This window comes from Caretta caretta, chromosome 7, assembly GCF_965140235.1.
Source record: "Caretta caretta isolate rCarCar2 chromosome 7, rCarCar1.hap1, whole genome shotgun sequence".
NCBI classification, from domain to species: domain Eukaryota; kingdom Metazoa; phylum Chordata; order Testudines; family Cheloniidae; genus Caretta; species Caretta caretta.
Window position 1 is genome coordinate 61,739,868 of NC_134212.1, and position 18,350 is coordinate 61,758,217.

General features: G+C 44.6%; 1 protein-coding gene across 4 annotated transcripts in view; it reads right to left on the minus strand.

Moving 5' to 3' along the window:
- Window positions 1–18,350, minus strand: part of LOC125639870 (uncharacterized) — a 158,853-nt gene that overhangs the window by 100,954 nt on the left and 39,549 nt on the right. For 3 of the 4 annotated variants that reach the window (XM_075130752.1, XM_048857642.2, XM_075130750.1), the window contains exon 3: window positions 15,002–15,134. The exons of the other annotated variant lie outside the window; for it this stretch is intronic. The gene's annotated coding sequence lies outside the window, so the exon portion shown is untranslated. The remainder of the gene's footprint in view (window positions 1–15,001; window positions 15,135–18,350) is intronic. 4 annotated transcript variants of the gene reach the window in all.

Consider the following 18,350-nt stretch of genomic DNA (forward strand, 5'->3'; position numbering starts at 1 on the left):
CAATCCACAGAAGACATGTGGGGAGATAATGTCTATGTTTTTGTGTATTTACATATGTATGAGTAGGGTTGATAATATAAAGTCCCTGTCTATGCTGTATTCTGATCATTCAGAGGTCAAAAGAAGATCCTAGCATTTAAATGAATTGTAAACACATCTCTCTTTGAAATGAACTGTGAATGGTGAAGGAAAAAGCAAATGGCCTTATGTTAATTTGTATAGCTAAGTATCGGTGATGGACCTCCTTCAAAGTCATCCTAATTACCTTTTGTTCCCTGACGAAATCTCAACTTGTCAAAGAGGACATGAAACTGTATAAAAGATCCTTGGGTCCTGATTCTGTCATCTCAGATCTGCTTCAGCTTCAACAGGGAAGTTTGAGTGGCAAGACTGAGGTCCCAGTTATGCTGGTATGCCCTGAATGTGATATTTGGACATTGGTCTATGACCTATGAACTGAATTCTAAAGGAACTCTTTGCAACTACAAAGCTCACCATCTCTGCTATGAATCTGAACCTCAAGAATTGAACTCATGTCTGTATGTATATTGATCTTTTAACCACACTCGCTCTCTTTTGTTTTTTAATAAATTTTAGTTTAGTTAATCAGAATTGGCTGTAGCGTGTATTTGGGTAAGATCTGAAACATTCATTAACCTGGGAGGTAATGTGTCCTGTCATTTGGGATTGGTAGAACCTTTTCTTTTATATGATGAAGTAAGATTTACAGAAATTCTCATCATATTTGACATGGGTGGAGGCCTAGGGCTGGATCACTTTAAGGGAACTGAAGTACTTGTGGCACCTTAGAGACTAACAAATTTATTTGAGCATAAGCTTTCGGAACTGAGCTGTAGCTCACGAAAGCTTATGCTCAAATAAATTTGTTAGTCTCTAAGGTGCCACAAGTACTCCTTTTCTTTTTGCGAATACAAACTAACACGGCTGCTACTCTGAAATCTGTCTTTAAGGGAACTGTGTTGTTTAGACTTCTGAGTAACCAGTAAGGTAATAAAGATGCGGTTTTATGCTGGCCTGGTGAATCTAAGTATTGGAATATCCACCAGCTTTTGGGGGTTTGGCTGTCCCATTCTTTGCAATTCACTCTAATTGAGTGACCACAGCTGGCTCCCCACTAGGATCCTGGTCACAGTGGCATAGTCATGCTTAAATACATATTACCACAGGTTAATTGGGTTTTTGGATCAGAACCACACTCTTGTCAAAATTTAATTTTGATATTGGAGAGTTTAACGGTTAAAAATCAGTTACAGTCAATGTTCCCTCTATTTTTTGACAGGTCGTGTGCGCAAAAAATTTCTTCTGCGCAAATTTCTGAAGCAGAGTTCAAATTTGTGCGCCATGAGGCAAATGCGCCCAAGCAAGTAAAATGCTTATATATTTAAAAAGTTTTAATTTGCAATTTGTGATAATAATAGTTTTACACCCTGTTATTTTATAAATGTCATTTTTAAATACTTAGAAAAAGGTAATTTAACCTCCTTTCCCTTTCCCCCTCTTGCCAGCTAGTACAATCTGGCTTTGTTGATAGACGGTGGGCGAACAATGTCAAAAGTTGCCCGCGTATGATATTTCAGCCTGGCTCCGATGTAGTATTTCATTTTTTGTGCGCGTGATGTTTCGCCATGTGCACAGGGTTTAGGATCTGTGTGCGCACGCACACTCGCACAGCTGAGAGGGAACAGTGGTTACAGTGAGTGACCCATGATCAAGATCCTGACAGAAAAAGCCTGGAAGAATTGTGCTTACAGAGAGGGTTGCATTTTAAGCAAAAGGCCCCAGAGCAGGAACTGAAAAATCTGTTAATTGCCAGTGATAAGGAAGCAGACCCAGTGAAAATGGTTGCGGTGAGAAACCAGCAGCTAGAATTTGAACAAAAGCAAAAAATAGCTGATATGGAAGGAGAGGCTGCTGAAAGAGAACACCTGTGATTTGAACATGAACAAAAAATGGCATATATTCGATTGCAGGAACTAGAAGCTAAGGCAAAAGTGGACAGACTTAAGCTCCAACTCAAGAGAATAAAGGAACAACAGGAACTGTATCATCCTGAAAAACCAGCTCCTCTCAACAGCAAAGATGGAGATAGAATCTATCCAGTTTGTAACAATGTTGGTATGTTGTGTGTGTGTAACCAAATTTACCCCAACACGGCCACCTTTTATGTAAATACTTTTACTATGAGCTCAGATGAAGGTAACCCCATAACTTGTGTAGAGAATGTAATAGTCGATGGTAAAAGCTGTTTAGGGCAAATTACAGCTTCTAACATCAGTCTTGTTAAAGCAGATCTTGTCTAAGAGGAAGTTTACTTACCAAATAAGAGTGTGAATATTGTAATCCTCTATGAGTTTACTGTAAGTGTGCCTTTAGCCAGAATCCATCTTGAATAGAATGGTGTTAAACATGAAGTTATAGCTGGTGTAAGGAAGCTATCGCCTAAGGATCTTTTGATTGGTGATATTAACATTTTGTTCAGTCAAGTTGATGACATAAACCAGTCACAGGAAAGAAATAATCCTGAATCTGTGTCTACTGGGAGCAAGGGTTTGCCTATGGAGGGTTTCTCCAAATGTTTGTATGAGAAAGACAGCTGTTTATCTGTACAGAGAAGCAGTGCATATGTGGAAGAAATTTCTGAGTGTCTGTCTGGTATCTCAGAAGTGAATCTGGCATTAGATAGGGCTCAGGGAAATGTTTCTCTAAAGCAAATTAAAGTTGGTGAGCAGGTTAAAGCCCTAACTGAAGAAGGAAGGGGTACATTCTTAGTGAGTGATAAATTGTTGGCTAGTAAAGCTTGGGAAAGTAAACCTGACCCAGGTAAAAGTGATGTGCTTAAAGCAGTTTATCTGTTAAGGGCAGGGCCAGATTAACCTTTTGTGGGCCCCTATGTAGTCATTGTGGGCTCCAAGTGTGGGCCTGGTGTGCCATTGCTGCCATAGTATACCAGATACTGAATCTCAGAGACATTTTTCATTTTGATCACATATCTTTACATGACTATATGCATTGCCATACACAGCTCCCTCAGCCCCCAGTTTTTCTCATTGAGCTGTACACCCATGTGAGTATACCAGTGTCCACAGTGAGCAGAACTTTCATAGTGATCAAGGAAACTCCCCATAGATTTATCTCCTTCCTCATTCAGACCTTCAATAGCCATGTCTCCAGTTCCACCCTATGTCACCAGTCACTGTATGTGGTCCTACTCTCAGCTCAAAGTTCCAAAGCCAGTAGATACCTGATCAATTCTGACAAATCCCTCCCTCAGCACCCATCCTGCCATTTGAGCAAGCCACTTGCAAACACCATTTCCCCAAAGTGAGGACTTAGCCCTTGGGAATCTGAAGACGCCAGCCTTTCTTCCTCTGCTCCCTTCTACATGCTAGTCTACTACCTGATCACCACTACCTCTCCCCATACTTGTTTCCTTTCTACTTTGGACATGCTGCCCAACCAGCTGGGGCTATTCTCCTGCTGCAAGCCTGACCTGCTTCCCCTTTCCCTGCTCCCCTTGACACTCCTTTCCTACTGGTGACCTCTGTTCCTTGAGGTTAACTCCAGTTTCTTTATCTGCTCTAGCTTCATGGCCCCCAGTAGTCACAGAGCCACCTGCAGCTTCTCTGGCTATAGCCATGGGGCCAATTGCCAGAGGCCAGCCTTAGATAGCTGCAGCTACTAGTCAAGGGAGGGGTGGCTATTCCAAGGCTGAGCATGCTTGAACCTTACAATGGCAGCACTAGGAACTCTAAATCCTCAGCGCTGGACCTAGGCAGCTGCAGACTTGCAGTTATGCACTTCCCTTCTCTAGGCCATGGCTTTAAGTATCTGAGATACCCATCACCTGCAGCAGAGGCCACCAGTTCCCATGCACCCCTCAGCTAGCACAGAGTGCAGAAAGTGCAGCCTGAATGATTTTGGAGGCTGGGGTGCCAGAAGGTTCCCATCCCTGAGCAGCAGCTCTGCAATAAGCTCACATGCTCCCCCTTCGCTGTGGGACCAGGACCCTGTGAAGACAGTGGAGTTACCCTGTGTATAACCAGTTCTGACCAAAGCCTCTTGAAGTGAGTGGGAGTCTTTTCATCATCTCTAATGGGCTGTGTATAGAAGCAAAGGACCTTATTCTAGACTCTAGGAGCAAAGTGCATTCTGTGGTGCCCCGGTTTACTATTGTAACAGGAAGGTCACACATTACCTAGTGAACAAGCAACACCTCCTACAGCACCTAACTTTTTCTGAGAGGCTTCCCACCCAATTACTAAATGTAAACCTGCTTCGCTTACCAGGGCTGAAAATATCAGGGAGTATGGTCACAAAAGCAAGGCACTTCTGAATTCACTAAGAATTTTGGATGTGCACAGATCACAGACAGGACTGGTTCCCACATGGTTATAGAACTGCAGTAAAGTGGAACAATTTTCAGTTTGTGTGATTGGAGGATATCTGGATCCATATTATAAGACTGTCCTACATAAATGAGGAAAAGTTGAGGTGTCTTTATTATTCTTTTGTTTCACTCTTCGTTTCTATGGGGAATTTGCCAATGCAATATTACTGTCTTCCTTTTAAACAAACAAAACTAAAAAAAAAAAAAAAAAAAAGGTAATGGCTGTTGAAAATAGCAATTCCAGTTATAGTTAGCACTGGGAAGACCCCAGCATTTGATGCTCAATTTTATCCTACTTTTTCTATAGCAAATTACAGTGCATCAGCATATTTGATTTGGGAGAAATGAAGTAACAGCCGCCCAAATTGAGCTTGAGCATCCTGAATTTTGAGAGTGTTCAAATCTGGAAGGCAGGTGCTAGATTCCCTTTCTGAATATTAGGTAAATCTGGAAAGGAAAAGTCAATTTCTATTTTCATGGCTCAGAAGTGGAAATCCTCCTGTACTGTATCTGAAGCTGCCCAGGTCCTCCTCCCCTCCCTTACTTTTAATTTTAACTTCTGGTGGGATCCACATACCTCCCTTGCTAGGCTTCAGATAGAGAGGTGCACTGTCCATTTAGTCCACCCAGTTCCTTCTTTGGGGGCTGCCAGGCGACATCACACCAGCATCCCTAATCCAGTCTGGGGAAGTCTTCTGAGGGTGATATCTGGGCCAAAGCCTTCTACTCCTTGGGCATACTTGTTCCCCACTCACATTGCCACCCCCTTCTAGCAGCCAGCTCTCCATTCACAGCAAGCTGCGGTGCATGGGGTCTCACAGCTTCCCCACTCCCTCCCCTCCCCTGTCCTGTTGATAATGGTTAAGGGAATGCAGGAAATGTAGTTCCTTCCCTGCTCCAGGGCCGGCACTATAGGCAGGGAGCTGGCCAAGAAACTACAGTTCCCAGGGCCCTGTGGGTTCTCAGCTCCCAGGCTGGATCCCTGCCGCTCTGAGGCTCCATTTTTGCAGCGCTGCGAGAGGGGAGGAAGTGAGTGTTATGGGCCCCCTTCTGAGCTTGGGCCCAGCACTATGGCACCATTGGCGCCATGGTAAATCCGGTACTGGTTAAGGGAGGGGAAGGCAAAGAAAGTTTAGATTAGCATAAACAACGAGGAGTCCTTGTGGCACCTTAGAGACTAAAATGTATTTGGGCATAAGCTTTCGTGGGCTAGAACCCACTTCGTCAGATACATGGAGTGGAAAATACAGTAGCAGGTATAAATACACAGCACATGAAAAGATGGGAGTTGCCTTACCAAGTGGGAGGTCAGTCTAACAAGACAATTTAATTAACAGTAGGATACCAAGGGAGGAAAAATCACTTTTGTAATGGCCATTTCAAACAGTTGACAAGAAGGTGTGAGAAACTGTAGGGGAAAATTAGGTTTTGTAATGACCCAAGCACTCCCAGTCTTTATTCAGGCCTAATTTGATGGTGTCCAGTTTGCATATTAATTCCAGTTCTTCAGTTTCACGTTGGAGTCTGTTTTTGAAGGTTTTTTTTGTTGAAGAATTGCCACTTTAGGTCTGTCATTGAGTGATCAGGGAGACTGAAGTATTCTTCTACTGGTTTTTGAATGTTATAATTCTTGACATCTGATTTGTGCCCATTTATTCTTTTGCGTAGAGACTGTCCAGTTTGGCCAATGTACATGGCAGAGGGGCATTGCTGGCACATGATGGCATATATCACATTGGTAGATGTGCAGGTGAACAAGCCCCTGATGGTGTGGCTGATGTGATTAGGTCCTATGAAGGTATCCCTTGAATAGATATGTGGGCAATGCTGGCAGCGGGGTTTGGTTCCTGGATTGGTGTTTTTGTTGTGTGATGTGTAGTTGCTGGTGAGTATTTGCTTCAGGTTGGGGGGCTGTCTGTAAGCAAGGACTGACGTGTCTCTCAAGGTCTGTGAGAGTGAGGGATCGTCCTTCAGGATAGGTTGTAGATCCTTGATGATGTGCTGGAGAGGTTTTAATTGGGGGCTGTAGGTGACGGCTAGTGGCATTCTGTTACTTTCTTTGTTGGGCCTGTCTTGTAGTAGGTGACCTCTGGGTACCCTCTGGCTCTGTCAGTCTGTTTCTTCACTTCACCAGGTGGGTACTGTAGTTTTAAGAATGCTTGGTAGAGATCCTCTAGGTGTTTGTCTCTGTCTGAGGGGATTGGAGCAAATGCGGTTGTATCTTAGAGCTTGGCGGTAGACAATGGATCGTGTGGTGTGGTCTGGATGAAAGCTGAAGGAATGTAGGTAAGTATAGTGGTCAGCAGGTTTCCGGTATAGATGGTGTTTATGTGACCATCGCTTATTAGCACCACAGTGTCCAGGAAGTGGATCTCTTGTGTGGACTGGTCCAGGCTGAGGTTGATGGGGATGGAAATTGTTGAAATACTGCTGGAATTCCTCAAGGGCCTCCTTCCCATGGGTCCAGATGATGAAGATGTCATCAGTGTAGTGCAAGTAGAGTAGGGGCATTAGGGGACGAGAGCTGAGGAAGCGTTGTTCTAAGTCAGCCATAAAAATGTTGGCATACTGTGGGGCCATGCGGGTACCCACAGCAGTCCCGCTGACTTGAAGGTATAAATTGTCCCCAAATCTGAAATAGTTGTGAGTGAGGACAAAGTCACAAAGTTCAGCCACCAGATTTGCCATAATAGTGTCAGGGATCCTATTCCTGATGAGCATAGGCAGCCTTCTGAGCTGATGGCTTTGTCTAATCAGCAGTTTGGGAAGGCAAGGTTAGTGGAACATGAGTATCCCTATACCTTACCTGTTACCAGTGTGGAGAATTGTGATAGTGAAGGACGTGTTCCTGTGTCTGTTAAGGGTAATGACTTGCCTACGAAGGGAGCTACCTGAATCTCCAAGTAATTGACCATGAACAGCCATGTGTGCTGGGACAAGGCAAATGATATCCCAAGCTGTTTGTCTGTTCAAGGGGAATGTTTCTCCAGCTCTTTTCTGTTTGTAGAGCAGACAGAAGAAGGCTGTCAGCCTATGATGGTTGAAAATTTATCAGTTAACCCAGAGCTGATTCTGGATACAACTAAAGCCCAGGAAGGAAGTGGTCCTGAATTTGTGTCTGCTAGGGATGATGACATGGTAACTAGGTTGCATCCAGTTGATGTCATAAATAGCTCCCAGAGACCAAGTGATTCTGGTGTTTCTATTTTACTAGTGTGTTGCTGGGTAAAGATATGACAACCTTGTCTGATCAGGGTGCTATCATAGGCCAGGCACAAGGAAACCATGAAGGTGATTGGACTATGTTACTCACTGACAGTGTAGAAACTTGTCACAAGGAAGAGAAGGCTTCTAATCTTGTGACTATGAAGTCTACCAGTTTACCTGAAAGGGGGTTTTGTGAAAATCCTCCTGATGGGCCAGAGGTGATTCTGGATGTATGTGAAACTCAGAAGGAGTTTGGTGATTTGTCTGTTGTGCCAAAGTCGGTTCTGGACATAAATAAAGCTCAGAAAGAACCTGTTGCAGTGCATGATATTGCAGAAGGAAAGGAATTTCTTGGTGAAGTCTGTGAAAAGGAATTGTTTCCACTGACTCTTAAAGGGCAATTATTGATAGTAAACAGTCTCTCTTCTGAGGAAAGTGTGTTGGTGCCTAGTGGCCAAAGTCTTTCAAATGAAAATGAATCCACTGAATTTGAATCCACAGATTGCAGAGCAAGGACATGGTCTCTGCTTTTCCCTAATCCCATAAAAGTATCTAAGGCTACATTTACACTTGGAGCTAGGGATGTGATTCCCAGCTCACACTAGACTTACCTGCACTAGCTTTCATTGAGCTGATGCACTAAAGATAGTAGTGTAGCCAGGGTAGCATGGGCAGTGGTGAGCAGAGGAACAGACTAGCCATGCCAGCTACATACCCACAATGTTCAGGTAGGTTTGTGCTCACCATTGCTAGTCCATACCACCACTTGCCACTGCCCATGCTACTCCAGCTATCTTTAGTGTGCTAGCTCAAGAACCGCTAGCTGGGAATCACATCACTAGCTCCTAGTGTAGATATACCCTAACTGTGGTGTACTGAAAACCATGTTAAAATTATAAACTATTGCATCAAGTGGTAAGAGGTTCCTGGTCTTTCTTGCAGGCTAGCAGGCTCTGTCAGGAAGCATGTGATCAGAGTCATCAAATATTTGTCTACAAAACAGCCGATCTGCAACCCTCTGCCTAAGGGAGCAGCCTGCTTTCTCTCTCTGTGTAGTTGGTTGTGTGTCAGATTTCTGAATTCTAATAAAGAAAGCAGTATTATACTCTTCCTAAAAGGTTGCAATATGGGATATTACCATTGTGTGGGTGGGTTTTTTGGTCCTGGGCTTTCATGCTCCCACATTAGCTTAAAGTCTTGCTCAGAGTTAATCAAAATGCGCACTCAGAAAAAGGAAGACTTTAAATTCATACAAGCAGTGTGAATTTATGCATGATCCTGATAAGCACCATACTTTCTTCTTGCACAGAACTTTGCTGTGAGAGATAATTACATTATCAAAGGCTCTAATCGCTGCATTGTTTCTTCATCCCTTATGCAGATTAATTAAAATGGCACATGAAAGCCATCAAAGCATAGTTCTGTTAAGCAAGAAATTTATCAATTTGGCCTAACATTGATGCCTTAATTGAATTTTTTATAAAACCATACTAACTTCCCAAATGAACAAAATAGCAAAGACTCTTGCTGATCTTCATCCAGGACAGTTGCCTGTATATTCAGAACGACAGTGTGCTCAGTGCTGTACAGAGATGGGAAAGCCCCAAAGAGCTTACAGATTAGCATAGAAAAAGTCCCAAAATACAGTGACGGGGTGTGGTACCTCTTAATCCCTAGGGTTGGTTACTCCAGAACAAGAAGGCAGAACAGTGGTGGGGAAGCTTGCTCTCAGCTACCCATGCTTCTTTCCATAAAGGCCTTCAGTCTTCAGTGATGTCCAGTGATACCAACACTATCTTTTAAGAAATTTAGGAGTCAAAAACAAAGGCCACCCAAACTGAAAAGCTGATGGAGCTAGAGTTTCTGAGTTCTCAAGCTCATATGGTATTCAGAAAGTCTCTTATCAGTACATTACCCACTGATTGCTATACACACCAACAGCCCAAGCCATGCCCCATTGGGAAACCTGTGTCTTCAGTTAATCTTTTCTCCGACGTTGACCCACGCCTGCAGGAACTAGCAAGAGACTATGGGTATAGAAGCTTCTGTCAGAGCACACTTCTGTGTTTACAAAACACATACAGTAGGACTTGTATTAAAAGGTGACCTGCAATAGATGAAATTCTTCATGGGTCTTTTTTCGTTCCTTCAGCAATGTATTTTAAAAAAAAGTCAAAGTATTTCTACCACCCCACCTCACTCCCTGCAAAAAAACCATCCATTAACAAATTGGGAATTGTCTAGACTGGAAGATTATGATCTGAGAATTAGTGAAGTGATGACATCAAAACAGTCAGAGTGAAAGCTGAGCAACTGAGAGGGGAGGGAAATTTCAGAGTACATCTGCACTGCAAATTAAGATGTGACTGCAGTGCAGGTAGGCATACTCATGCTAGCTTTAATCTAGCTGGCACAAGTAACAGTGGTAGTAAGGATGTCGCCTTCTAAGTATTCTGGGTATGTATTGGTTGCTCACCCAATCTGGGATCCATATACAGCTCTGTCTTTTACTACCTTAAAACTAGTGCAGGTATGCCTTCACCCATTACAATTACACCTTCATTTGTGGTGTATGTACCCTTAGATTGCTTTTGTTAATATCTATTTAATTTAAATGACTATTTAAAGAGGCATCTTTGTTAGAGATCTCACACACACACTCTTCAATTAGGGTAGAAGAGTTCCCTATGCAAACCTGAACACCTCCCCCAAGACTGTCCAGCAAAACCAGAAAGAGCCAACGTTGGCACACTAAATATTTCTAAGATGATATACAAGCAACATTTTATTTTAAAGCTCTTTGGGGCTTCTTTATACATAATGAAGCAACAGAAGAGAAGATAACCCGGTTCTGCCCTGCGGTGGGGTGGTGGGACTAGGGGCTTCTGCCCTGTAGGGATGGAGGCGGGGGTCTAAGGACTTTAGCCCCACGGGTGGGCATCAGTGCAGAAGCCCCGCACTCCGACAGACGCCACCCCACGGGGCAGGTTGGGCATGTCTTGCGGTTCTCGAACTTCTGAAGATTGTATGTGGTGGGAGGTCAGTAAGTTTGGCCAATCCTGATCTATAGTTTAAGGTAGCTGTACTGTTATGTTATTGCTAATGCGCAGTATTAAAAAGCAGAACTGAAATACCACTTCCTTGTGATTGCTAAATAAAACCTTAGAGCAGCAAGCATTTCCTAAAATGATTTGTTTCCATAATGTTACAGAAGAGCTAAATTTCCATCATAATATGGGGACGATTATGGCACGGCAGCTAAATATCAACCACAATTATTGTTTCTGCAGCTGGGGCAGCTATATCCAAGACAAAGCAAGTTTAAAACCAGTCTTCCTGTCTCATTTAGCCTTCTCAGGAAATGAAGACATGGAGTCTCATCTTAAGATGTCCTTGGCATCCATCAACTCAGCATCCTTTCATTATTGCATCCCTAAAAAGGGTACTTCTTGAATCATACAACCTGGTGCACACGGTTCATAGATCTCACAATTTAATCCAATTAAATCAATTCATTTTCTCTGAGTTTGTAGCTCCAAAAGTAGCAACTGGAATTAGTGCTGCAGTGCGAGAGAAATGACACCTTTCATCCCAGCTCTTCTGATGTTTTTGTGAGCCTCAAGATAGTTGGTATTTTTCTTAAAAGCTCTTGCTTCTGGCGGGATGGGATTGAGGTGAGAATATCAACTATCTTTTTTTTAAAAAAAAGGTTTTAGGCCACACGGTTGCAAAAGAAAGCCTTAAAATATGACTTGACTATGCCCATAGGACTCAAATTCAAGAGGGTATATAAAAAGAGAGCTCCCCATTTTTTTCAGTCTCATGACTTTTAGGGTCCTGACTCATAAATTTTTTGAGTGTTTGGGTTGGCAAAACTGTAAGCTAGGTACCCCAGTTTTCATGCACCGAGCCTTTGGACAGAGAGTGGCAGAAGTATAACCACCACATGAAAGTCTGAAGACAGAAAGTGAAGAAATACTGTAGCCCACTCCAGAAGAACCCAACTAGTCAGAATGGAATGATCAGAGGTTAGAATGTAGCACACACTGTAGGGCTAAACCCCCTTCTTTTACAAGAAGTGCCATGGTAACCCTAAGTGCTTAGAACTGACACTCACTAGAGGATGATAATTCTGGTTTGGGTCAACTTTTAAGGTTTCAAACTTTTGAGGTTAAATCTAGGTCTCCCACATCCCAGGCCAGTCCTATAAACACACCACACAGCCTGCTGCCTTTAATTGCCCACTTCAAACCCCTTATGCTGCAGCTGTATCACTGTGGCACTATAGGCTAAAGAGTGCAGAGAGAAGGGATTCTTCCATCACTGTAGTAAATCCACCTGTCTAAAAGGTGGTAACTAGGGCAATGGAAGAATTCTTCCATCCACCTAGCAGCATTTACACCTGGGCTTAGGTCAACTTAACTACATCTCTCAGAGAACTGACTTTTTCACATCCCTGAGCAACATAGCTAGATCAGCCTAACTTTGTAGTGTAGACCAGCCCTCAGAAACTGATTTCCTTCCCCAGACCTGAAGAAGAGCTCTGTGTTGCTCAAAAGCTTGTACCTTCCACCAACATAAGTTGGTCCAATAAAAGATATTACTTCACCCACTGTGTCTCTCTAATATCCTGAAACCAAGATGGCTACAACACTGCAAACATCAATTCTTGAGGCAGATTTGCTCCATGGGAACTGGATATTTGTGAATGGGCTGAGATTCCTGAAAAAAAGGCAGTGCTCTGAATGCTGTCTGTGACCACCTCTGTTCCAGGACAAGAGAGAGAGCGAGAGCGAGAGAGAGAGTGTGTAAATAAAACAGGTTACACTTCGATTATACACCTGGATTCCATATCAATGATTTCTCCTCTACCAGGAAACTGTCCAGCAAGGATCCAGACATCTGCTACTTCTTGACAAAGGGGAGAGGACTAGATGCCACAGCACAATGATGCTAGAGTGTGAAGGAGCACACTTGATTTTGCATCTCATCTGACAGACCGCATCTCCAGCAACACAGAATTCTCAGCACCATCTTTCATATTAGTTAAGTACCAACTCGGGGAAAGAATGCCACCTTCTCCAGGTGATTATCACCTTCCTACAGGACCCTAGCTTTTTCTTGGAAGGTACTGACTCCAACTAACATGCTCAGCTGGCAGGGGTGCTGGAACGATGTATATGGTGGTGGGGCGGGGGGTGCTGAGAACCATTGAACCAAACTGTAAACCCTGTATATAATGGAAACCACATCAAGACAGGGGGTGCAGCAGCCCCCGCAGTACCCCTAGTTCCAGCACCTATGTCAGCTGAATGAAAGTCTGAAGTGATGTTCGGCATTTACTCAAATGTTTTTAAATAGTCATAAACATGAAAGGTTACCTTTAAAGCAAACAAGCAGCCTATCCATTAGTAACCTCAAGGATTACGATCATTGCTAATGATCTTATAGTGCTTCACTTAAGAAAGCTGGTTAGTGCTGGATCAATAAGGAGATAATTTTGGACCTCCTTCCTTGAAAAACAAAATAACGATTTCATTGCTTTTAAAATAAACTGACTCATGAAAGCAGGATACATGTATAGTCTGTTGCCTTTGGAAAGATATCATATGAAGTTATGTACTTCATCCACCTCTCTGAATGCTTTATAGTTTTAAAGAGAAAGGGGAATGTAGAGAAGAGATTTGAAGAGTGGGAATTACTCATGATTCAAAGTTAAAGTATTCTAGTTAGATGACAGCACAAAAGGAACATATACAGACAAGGCCATTTTTTCTTGAGTCTTGCTGAGCAAAGCAAGGCTATCTATGAAATGTCTATACTGCCCATTACTAGTATCCAGGTGCCTCCCTCAATAGATTTCATGGAATTTTCTGCTCTTCTCCTTTCCCTGGGGACAGAAAACTGCTCTTCGGCTAGATACAGAAGACCAGATCCTCAGGTTCAGCATAGCTGAGCTCAGAACACCCGAGGAAGGGGACATAGGAAGGAAGTGGGCGGAAAGCCAATTCCCTGATCCTTGGGATATTTTGGCCCATCTCAAGATTGAACAGCTTCAGGATGGTTCTAACCTGCCCTAGCAGGAATAGGAACCTGGGGCCATTCCACCAGCTGAGAATTATTTCACCCAGACACCCACATGTCTTTCAGCACACCCACTACGCCAGAAGTCTATGTTGTACAGCCTGCTAGTGGATCCAGCGAGAAAGTGCCTTAGCTAACCTCTCTGTGATTCCCTATGCTCAGCCACCATGACTTGTAGGGTTCCCAGTGAGACATGTGACATGGTCTCCACAGCCCTGATTTTATAAAAGGCCTCATTTTGACTACCAGTATTTGTGGGTGCATCTTGTAGCGCTTAGTTATTCTAAGCATCCAATTGCACTTGCAAGACATTTTATAAAACACGCTTACAAATATTTGCACCCACTGATACCAGAGGCCATTTGTAGGGTAGCAAGTTAGGCCCCATGTTATTAGGCTCATAGCAAAATCACTGATGTGCTAGAAGTGATTGTTGTGCTTTGTTCCCTAAACCAGCCCTTGCAACTCTCCCATGCATGGAATCAGATGCAGGAGCAGATAATCTGTGCCATTACTGAATGGCCCATACTTCAAATTAACTAGAGAAAATCCTTTTTTGGGGCATAGGGTATGTCTACAAAGCAAAGAAAAACCCACAGCTGACCCAGCTCTAGGACCCGGAAGTCTACACAGCAATAAAACAGCCCACGACCCACGCACCCGAGTCAGCAGGCATGGGCCAGCCATGGGGTTTTTTTTTGCTGTGTAGACATACCCTAAGAGGCCAGCATGCTTATCTAGTGCAGCGTCTGCCCCCTCCCCAAATCCCTGGACAGATATTGCCTATGGACCCTGGTCTAGTACAGTACAGAACTACATGAAAGGGCCAAACTTGTCTGAATTACCATGTTGGGAATGGATTTGTGCTTACAATAGGATATAAACTGGAGCCTCTGAGTACCTGGCCTTGACAGAAAGATCTGAAAATTGATACTTTAAGTGACTTTTTAAAAACTTTCAATCATGGCTCCTTTCAGGGGGTGGAAAATCGCTGGAGGAGATCCCTCCATACTGCTTCCCTCACTGAGCGAAATACAGTCTACCCTTTGGCTGTCAGCTCAGGGCTGGCATTGGACTCACTGGGGCCCAGGGCAGAAACTAAGGAGTGGCCCCCACCCTGCCTCCCTAACTTGCTCACACGTTGGATTTCTGCAACGTTTCGGTTTTATCAATGTCATAATAGTAATATTACTGCTACTACTGCCACTCAAGCCATCATACAGTGTAAAAAGGACTTTTATGCAAGAAAAAAAAGCAATTCAGAACGCATCTCTTAAGGAGTATGAAACACAACAAACTTACCCAAATCACTTAGAAGGGGACCTTCCTAGCTTTGAGGAGAAAAAATCTTCAATTATTTTAGAGAAGTCCAGCTTGTGACGAATTTTGCGTTCAACTGAAATCTCAGCCAGACCATTCGGACGATCTTGTGATACTGTTGAATGTAAATAGTTCTTCAGTAAATTTAAGCATAAGAAGCTTCTCTCTCCTGAGGTCATGGTTAGAGGTACAGTCAAAAGGAGATGCAATGCAATGTTTAGGTTTGGATACAGGTCCAACAACTCGACTCAGTGATTGCCTAATTTTACTCTGCTCTCTCTCTCAAACTGGGGCACAGGAACAGGGGGAGCCAGGGAGCCATGGCTCCATCACTTTTTACCAGCCTGAAGGGCGAGTGATGGGGGGAGTTGGCGGAGAGGAGCGAATAGGGGCAGGGCCTCAGGGGGAAGGGGCAACACGAGGGTGGGGCCTTGGAAAGAAGGGTTGGCCCAAGGGCAGAGCCTCGGTTCAGGTGCCGGTGGCCCCACACACACACTTTTAGGGAGCTTCCGTCGCTCCTGCTCTGGAATCCAACACCAATCAACCATCAGCGATTTGCTCTTTCGAAGTGCAGATGTAACAAATCAAACAAACACAATGGAGCTGTGATTCAGTAAGCAAATGAGTTCACAAAAAATATGCGATATGAATTTGTTCTGCCACAGTTATTTTTTAGACTTTAGTGAGATTTATTTCCAGTTTTAGAGATTAAATTGCTGTAATACTTGCATTACATTTACCCACATTGACACTGCAGATATGATATAACTCAGTGGTTTTCAAACTATGGGTTGTGATCCAGTACTGGGTCGCAAAATGGAAGGCACTGGGTCATGGTGGCTCTGGTCAGCACGACTGACCAGGCCATTAAAGTCCAGTGGGCGGTGCTGCCCGGCTCAGGCAGGCTAGTCCCTACCTGTTCCGACGCTACGCTGCGCCCCAAAAGCAGCCAGCAGCAGGTCCAGTTCCTAGGCAGGGGGGCCATGGGGCTCCACGCACTGCCCCCAACCCAAGCACCAGCTCCGCATTCCCGTTGGCCGGTTCCTCGACAATGGGAGCTTGGGGTGCAGTGCCTGTGAGCAAGAGCCGTGCGGAGCCACTTGCACTCCTCTGCCTAAGAGCTGGACCTGCTGCTGGCTGCTTCCGGGGCACAGCGCAGTCTGCAGTGCCAGGACAGGCGGGAAGCCTGCCTCTACACCCCAGCTGCACCGCTGACCGGGAGCCACCGGAGGTAAGCCTGCACCCCAACCCCACACCCCAATCCCATGCCCCAGCCCTGAGGCCCCCCTCAAACCCAGAGCCCCCTCCTGCACCTCTATCCCCACCCCAGAGCTTGCACCCCCATCCCAGAGCCCTGACCCCCTCCTGCACCACAACCCCCTGCCCCACCCCAGAGCTCCCTCCCACACCCTGAACCCCTCATTCCCAGCCTCACCCCACAGCCCTCACCCCTGCACCCCAACCCTCTGCCCCAGCCCTGAGCCCCTCCCAACACCCCAAACCCCTTATCCCCAGCTCCGCTGGGTCACAGGCATCAACAATTTTCTTCAGCTGGGTTGCCAGAAAAAAAGTTTGAAAACCACTGATATAACTTAGCTTTGTGGAGCCCTGGGCAATGGCCCTGTTTGCTACCCCCTAATGCCGGCCCTGAGTCTGCCACAGTGATGATGGGGTCTGCAGGAGAGCCATAGTACATTTCCAGGAATTAGAATTTCCAGTGCTGACTGCAACCACAAGAAAAAACTGCCCCAGCAAAGCATACTCATTTCCTCTGTGGTTTATGCCTCACCAACAGTCTAGAGCCACACCACAGATGCCTATGTGGAGATACCAGGAACTAACTCTATAAAGACACAATCTTAGCTGCCCAGGGTCCTTTAGCTGTGGGCGGGCTTGTACTGCGCCCCCCCTCCCCAGAACCCAATAGGACGGGCCTACTAGTTCAGGTGGTCAGTAATGCATCCCTGACATGGGGCTTTGTGATGAGGGTTTTAAAGGGGAAAGTGGGAGGTTCCTGGGACCTTCCCCCCATAGGCAGCCTGCCAGCCATACACTCTTGCACACTGTAGATCCCTGCTGCTGTGGCTAACATATCCCACAGAACTGGAGATTGTTACCAATGTATAAACAACAAAAGTGAGCCAGAGCACAGACTAAAACCTCACTAGTCCTGTGGGGCTTTCACTGCTAATAACATTAGTTTTATTTGCTGCCTCCTGGCCTTTATCTACATACTCTGACCAGATGTATACATGTATGTCACGCACACACACCACCCTTTGTCTTTGATTTTCACATCCCCAGTCAGCAGCTGCAGAAGTCAACACATCTCAATTCAGTTCTCAAGGTCTGGAAAACAGTTCTTTAAAGTGATCAGAGGTCAAACCATGTATGTAAAAACCCAGAGCCAAGACAACAGTGCACTCATCTGAACTGACCCACCAACATGACTTTGTATTACTTCAGCTCACAGTGTGTAAGTGGGCTCATGTTTCTCCAAAACAGGTCACGCAGCCCTGTTAGCAAGAATATCTTCCCCCAGATGATTTGGAAATTGCAGTTTAGAAGGCTCAAAAGCAATTACCATGCAACTTCTGCTTTGATGGAGGAGACAGAAATAACAATGAATTTGCTTTATAATTGGATGGTGCTTACTAATGTACCACGTAAACCCCCCATCATGACACACTTGTTAGCATGCACTGCAAAGTAACCATCAGCCATTCTATGCATGAATTGTGTGCCCTGTAAAGCACTGCTGAAAAAATTCCATCTATTCATAACAGATTCTTAAAGTTTACAGCTCCCAGGCTACAGATGGAGAGTTTGAAGTCCAGAAATTACAAAGAGCAGGAAACACAACTTCTCTAACCCCATTTAAATTCATTCAGAACATGATCATGTAAGATGGGTTGCAATGACACCTACACACCACTATGACTGGTGCATTAAAACCCAGCCACACTGTCCCAGAAGAGCTTGCCACCATGTGTTGCAACAGCTGTAAAACACAGCTCTGTCACAGAGCGCTTCTAACTGTGCAAGAGTGCTGTAAGTGAGATTTCTCAACATCCCCCCTCCATCAACCCTGACTCGCTTCATATGGGGGTGCCAATGCACAGGTACAACAGAATGCAGCTGATCCCACAATCCTATTCAGCACCTATCCTACCCACTCCACCACTCCTCAACCAACAAGACTAGTCTCCTCAAGCAGCAGCATGCAGGTTTGGTGGTGACTGGCAAAACAGAGGCCGAGCATCTGACCCTGAACTTCCTATTTCATTGGCACAGGAGTGGTAGATCATAGCAACAGGAAACAGCAAGGAAT